General features: G+C 33.1%; 1 pseudogene; it reads right to left on the bottom strand.

Moving 5' to 3' along the window:
- Positions 1-1,148: 1,148 nt before the first annotated feature.
- LOC149576166 (dirigent protein 23 pseudogene) lies at positions 1,149-1,694 on the bottom strand (annotated as a pseudogene).
- Between the last annotated feature and the right edge of the window lie 5,519 nt (positions 1,695-7,213).

The raw sequence follows: 7,213 nt of genomic DNA, 5'->3' as shown, positions 1-7,213 counted from the left end.
ATGGTATCTTGTAGATGTTAGTGAACCATCAAATCATCACTGGGCTAATGCTAGCCTTCAAGTATAGTTATTGATTGTTCTTATCAATTGTTTAAGTTGTTTTTAGAAAATCTTTGAAGTTGTTTGGCATATTCATCATCAATGGATTTCCTTCAAACTTTTAAGTCTAAGTATATCTTTATTTGAAAAATCCAAATTACATCTTATGAGGGAGTTGTCCCTTTAAATGTAGAGGAAGGTTGTATACCAAGGGCCTATCCAAGTATTGAAAATATTGATTTGCCACACATTCCATTGGACCAAATCACATCCTTTCTGAGTGACAAATATGTTTACCAACACCTATATAGGTATAAGAGGCTTACTCCAACAAATGTAAACATAATAAAATTTTATTGTAGTATGCTAGCATCCACAAAGAAGGTTCTACTACCATCTCTTAAGAAGTTATGATAATATTGATAAAAATGTTCTCTAGTTCTAATAATGATATATGTCAACTAAAAGTATATTGGTTATAACCATAAAATTTTACAAAACAAACTATGACAAATCAAAGATTATTAAGAGAAATCCTGAAATGACAAATTAAATATTATTAACAGAAATCCTGAAATTACAAACTAAAGATTATTAATAGAAAACCTGATATTACAAATTAAAGTATACATCAAATCCAAGAATGGTTGAGAACTTTTTGCAATAATAGGTATAAGCTCATAGATCAATCGTCTTCAAAGGCAAAGAGATAACATAACAAAATGGATTTAAACATAAAAGAGTGTCACAAGAATTGAGCAAATACTATCAGCTGTATCAGTAGGACAGCTTAAACATCACACTAAGGCTTGATTCCTAAGCTAATTGATTCCTAAACTAAAAGTGTTAAAAGAGTCAAAACTGATTTTTTTTTTAAAGTTTAAAGAATGTGACGTTTAAGACTGGCGCAACATTAGCATAAGACTTCCAATTTACTCGAACTCTTTTATGTATTGCAGTTGGATACTCCGGGATGTAGTTACATTGTATCTTCGGCTTTATTCAACCCAAAAATAACTGGGCAAGAAATTTCAGCTTCCAACAGTTATTTCAGAATCCAAACAAGAACAATACAAAAAATTACGGCAAACAACGTTGGCGAATTATAATCAGTGATGATATACGGTGACATTGTAGTGAACGATTACGTTGCCAGATTTCTCGAAGGTGTGAGTCTTGGCGAGGGCGTACCCTCGAGCCAGCCTGAATTTCCCACTTCCTCCCACAATCGCCATCTCTCTCACCGTGCTAAACACAGCGTTATTTCCCACAACAGAAAGCGTACTGCCGTTGAACTTCCCTGCCTGAAAAACGTAGGTGACCGCCATTAGCAGGTGAAGCTCCTCTTGACCGGCGGAGGCGTAGAGACCCTGCGCTTTGCCAACCAGTTTGGAGGACGGGTCGGGCCCCTCCGTCAATGGGTCGTCCATCACAAACACCTTTCCGAACAGAGTTGGCGACGTCTTTGTCGTCGGAGCCGACGCCACCTCCACCGCCGTCACATTTTTTCCGGCAACTCTGTCATGGAAGTAGAATTGCAGGTGAGTTATTTTCTCTTTTGATGGCCAATATGCTTGGGCAGATTGCAGTGAAGAAAACACTGTTATAATCACCGCAAATGCTGCTAAATGCTTCTTCGACTCCCTCCTCGTCATTATTTGTGGATGATCGATAGCTAGAAATATTGGATTGGCATGGAATATTGAAGGAGTTGTTTATATAACGAGAATAGTTGATATTGTGTTCTGGACTGTAACTACTCCTTACTAAAAAATTAAAAGGCTGACATTAAACTAAGGACTCTACCGACTCCTTAAAGAGCACTACAATTTTGACTCGCCAAATACTGACACGTCCGGATTCGGCTCTAGGATGTTGAGATTTGGTATTCATATGTGAAGATTGTGTTAATTTCCCCACCATCCCCCCACTATTTTTATGCTTGACTCGCAAGATAAGGATGGGGGAGATTATTAAAGCCAATAGACTATTAAAAGTTAAAGTTCAGTGGGATTGTGCATGTCTCATGCTGATAAATATTTAAAGCGTCAGGAATGTGTATGGAAGAAGGGTAAGTCATAAATTTAATGAGTGTAGATTAAAAGGTTATAGTAGGACATAGCGTGCCTTTTTGTATTCATTATTTTGGCTTCTGCAATTCGTGTAAATGTCATCAATAGCAATCTGATATAGTTACTCGTGCAATTCATTGTAGTGATGTGTGGAATAGAGGCAACTCCTCCTCAATTCATGAGAATTCTAATGGTATTGTCCAAGTTATTACAAGTATCACGAAGACTTATTGTTTGGTTAGCCTAAGCAACGACTTCAAGATTTTAAGTTATATATATTGAAACTCTAAAATATGTAGACATAAAAGACATTCATGCTAGTATACTAGTATCTATTAAGAGGGAGATTTTCAATTATGATGAGATGTGTTTAAATGTATTGTTATTGGTATTTGTTGTAGGCTAAGTACTATTATGATGATTGTTAAGTTTCATACATTAAATAGTGATTAAAACTGCAGATATGGATAAATAACATTTTCTATCGTACTAATTTGAAATTTATATAAAATATTTACAACTTTAAAAGTCTAAATAACTTTTTATATTATTTTTTATATTAAAAGCAATAAAAAAATGGGAGACTAGCTCAAGAAGAAATATAGTGACAAAATCACTAGTAATTGATTAACATCTCTTTGACCAACAAAAAAACAAACTAGCCACCCATATTCAACATAAAAAACAAACTGTTATGGAAAGAGTTTAACAACCAACTAACTAACCATATACACTAGTAAATAGTACTAAAATAGTAAATAGTATCAACTATGCTATCAACGGTATTTTAACAAAAGTCTTAAATGTCCAAATGTTCATATTAGCCATGCAAGGCTTGATCTTAACAATAAATATAAAAAGTAGCAAAAAATAAACAACATGAGAAGAAGTCAAATGATCCTCATTCCTTATTCTCCTCCTAGGGGGTTGGTTTTAATAGTAGCACATCCAACCAATCATCCACAAGGAACTTGTAGAGCCTCTAGGAGCTTTTAGCTTCCTCCTCCACTTTACCCCCCACCTTCTCTAGACTCAATATTTGGAGGGTAGTACCAGTAACATGCATGAATTTAGCAACAAAGTTTGCCAAGGTGGTGAACCCTAGGTCAAACTATGTGGCCATCTTTTTCAAATTCTCCATCTCCACCCATAGGTTCTTTAGCTCATCTTCAACCTACAAAAAAGCAGTTTTCTCCATATTGTGTCAGGGAAGGGGGGCAACAAGGGGGTCCTCCTACTTCCTAATAGGAGAGGTGGTAGGTATAGGAGAGTTGTCACTAGTACCCAGAGTCTCCATAACCCTGAGATCCATCATGTCCAAATTGAAACTAGCCAACACATGAGATATATATTTAGCTTGAGAAACTTCCTCCATCTTTGGGGGTGACTTAGTAACAATTTCCTCTTCATCACCCTCAATGTATTGGAACCTCCTAGCTTTATGTTTTTTCTTCACATGTTTCCCTTTCTCCCCACTACCTTTAGACTCAAAGTCAAAGGCTACCTCTTCCAAGCTTTCATTTTTTTCTATTCTTTTTTCCTTATTAGTGTTTGAGGCAATTTAGTGAGAATGTCTCGTACCCCCAATTTATTTCATCTCAACCTCACCTAGATCCACAACCATCTCTAGTTTAGAGTTTAATAGGGAAAAAGAAATGGTGGGGGAGGGGAGAGAGAGGGGTCCTTAATTTTTAGGGAACTGGAGGTAGGGGAATCCTGAGAAATAACAAGAGCATTGGAAATGTGGGTCAACATAGCCACATGGGAGGTTTTGAACACTAGAGGTTGTAATAGACCAATATTATGTGGGGGACACATAGCACAATAAAAGTTGTACAAGCAGAAGATAAGACCCAAGTGAAGAATAGTACAATTTTTCACTTGCTCTCAAAAGATTCTAACATCCATAACTGATGCTTCAAGATCATCAAGTAAGAAAAAATGAAAGCAAATATCATCATGGTAGCAAAAATAGTTTAGCAGAGGGAAATGGTAGTAATAGCTAACCTTGAAGTGGCCCTCAAGGGTAAGATACTTCATTATCAAGTAGCATACATCATTCCATGGCTCCAACATCTTTTCTCTGTTGAAATCACCTCTCATGCACAATGACTTCTTATTGTCCTTGAAGAATCATTTCATACTTATTTTTTCTACAACCTTGGTAGCACATTTCCATTTTCTACCTTCAAAAGATAGGCTAGTCACTAGGGCTATAGCTTCTTTGATAATTTCAAAAGTGGTGTGATTAAATTTTCAATCCTTCCATGTATTTACCAACTACATGAGTGCCATTTCATCATAACCTTCCATAGTCTCCATGAGAGATAAGAGCCCACTCTTAGTGATGGACATCCAAGTGCAGGCATTCTTGTGCCATTCTACCTCATTCTACCATGGCTCAATTCAATCTCTCTTGCAACACATATCAACCAGGAAACCAAGCTCCTTTATTTCTTTCAACATAAAATATTTAGGAAAAATGTAGAGAATAAATTAAGGCTTGCAAAAAAGGTGTTTGTTAAAATGATGTTTGCTAGTGAAATGAATTAAAATAATGTCTTTCCATGATTGACTAAATAGATTTGAGTCTTAGATAGGAATAATTTTTTTAGCACATTTTAACCTATCATTCAAAATATTTATTATTATAATAATATATTATATTTAATAATATATGATTATAATTTAGGTTTTTAGAATAAAATTAATAATAATATAATATAAAATATAAAATATATTTTTAGAATATTATAATATAATTAAAATATATGTCATAATTTATATATTATAAAAATTAAATATAATTTATATAATATTTAATTAATAAATTTAATATTAAAATATAGATTTTATAACACCCGTTATTCTCTTTTTTTTTTAATCAAAAGGGATATATCAAAATGAAAACATATGACCAAAAATTCACTTCCAACAAGAGTAGATTCAAGACGATGAAGGGCAAAAGGGGTAAAACTATTTCTAGGCAACTAAATATGCAAAATGCACATCTATAAAACCTAAATATCTAGGAAACAAAGGATCTTTTAATATCATTTGAAACTTATGAATGATAAAAATAATTTGAATGATGAATAGAAAAAATACCATACAACAATCAAGAATGAGGTTGAGAAGGACGAAATATAGTATTTAATCATAAGAAACCAATGACTGAGACATTATGGGAGGAATGACACAAACTAGTTCTTATTGCATTCTGGATAGGTAGTATCATATCTAACTTCAACTTTGCATTATGGATTTCAACATAATTTAGAGGCCAGATATATATAACCAAAGTAGAAAATGGTTTTCTTTTGTTGAGTGTTTGAATAAGAATACTAAGGATAAACGTATCTATGACCTGACTTTAGATCTCAAATGTTTTCCAATATCTTTCTTTGAATGGAGCCAAATATGGATTTATCAAAATTACCTATATCTTTTGTCTTCATATGGATTGGATCCCTAACTTCCCTATTGAATTATCAACAACATAGTTCTAGAAAAATATGGAAATAAATTAGGGGTTTTTTAATGAATTCCTAAGAAAGTTCTATCTTCAGATTTAATTAAAATTTTAGTGGATTTTCCCATGAAGGGAACCATCAAACTGATCAAAATCATCACTAGTAACTCTATCTATAATCTATTTCCATCATTTTTCAATGGAAGAACTAACTCTAAGATAGCATTTACTGATACTGAATTAATGAATAAATTCTATGAGGTTGATCATTGCCAGATGGAAATGGCAACTGGCTTCCATTTCTTAGAACATGGTGGATTTGGATTTCATAAATTTTTTTGGCTCATTGAAGCAATAAATTATCTAGCCTCCTTTATAGAGTTGGACATGAGTCCCCCAGTTATCTAATGATTTTAAGCATTCCACTAAATTCACATTGACCTCAACTACAAAACAGTCCCAGCTTGTTCCTAATGAAGAACTTTGACTAAATCAGAATGAAGTGTCTATCTCATCTCACATCTCTTGTGTAGAAAGTTCCCCAAAATTGGTCAATACTCAAGTGTATTACTCCCACAAGTTGATTCTACTAGTCAAAAATAGGATAACAAATATTTGAATGTTGCAGGTAAATTTAAAAACTTGGAAGAAATAGATAACTTTATAAATAATGTAGAAATAATATGTCAATATTAAACAATAAATTGAAATATATTATGGATACAAATGTAGATTTATATGAAGAAATAGCCTCATGGCATCTCTTTCATTCTCAAATTGAGATTGGGAAACAATTTCCCACTAGCAATAGTTCTCAAGAAATCAACATTGTTCCTCAAAATAAAATCAATGTATTCACTAAAGAAATTGGTTTAGATCCAAAGATAGGGAAAATACCCTTCGAGAAGTAATCCCTAGTTATCCTCAAAACATTAATCTCAAAGCAATGACTAATCCAAGTATACAAGATGATGATGGTAATATAAAAAAAATTATGGACAAATACAATAATAGAATTTAAAGCTAATTTATCAAAAACTATATAACCAAATAAATTGAGTTTGATTCTCTTTCTCCTAGTTCGAACCTGGATTTAAAGTATGAAGAGAAACTAGGTTTAACTACTATTATGGAGTGTCTTGATTACCTAAGGTGGAAAAGAAACTTAAGAAGAAAAGAGGAAGGAAATCCCTCTCTGAACTTAGGAAGAAAGATAGGCTGGAAGGTAATCAATTAAAAATAAAAAATCTATTTTGTGTTAGAAGGAAAAAGGTTCCTTACACCCACAAATCAAGATCACTAAATGGAATGTTAGGGGATTAAATGCCCCTAACAAACAAAGACTCCTAAAAATTCTCGACTCAAACTTAATCTTACTCCAAAAAACTAAATTAAATAAAGAAGAGTATAGAAAACTTAGTAATAAGATTAGCATCTGGAAATCTACCTAAGAAGAATCTAGTGGTGCTTCAGTAGGTTTAGCTTTGCTTTGGGATCCTATGAAAGTTAACCAATATTAGTTTAGAAAGGAACTGAATTTTTTCTAAAGTCAATAGTGTATTCAATAATCTAACCTTCATGATAATGAACTAATATGGGTCTATTAGTACTAAAGATAAGATCATAGTCT

The sequence above is a fragment of the Cupressus sempervirens genome, chromosome 1 (assembly GCF_028749045.1).
Source record: "Cupressus sempervirens isolate cs-2001-9-10 chromosome 1, ASM2874904v1, whole genome shotgun sequence".
NCBI classification, from domain to species: domain Eukaryota; kingdom Viridiplantae; phylum Streptophyta; class Pinopsida; order Cupressales; family Cupressaceae; genus Cupressus; species Cupressus sempervirens.
This window is presented reverse-complemented; position numbering and strand designations above follow the sequence as displayed.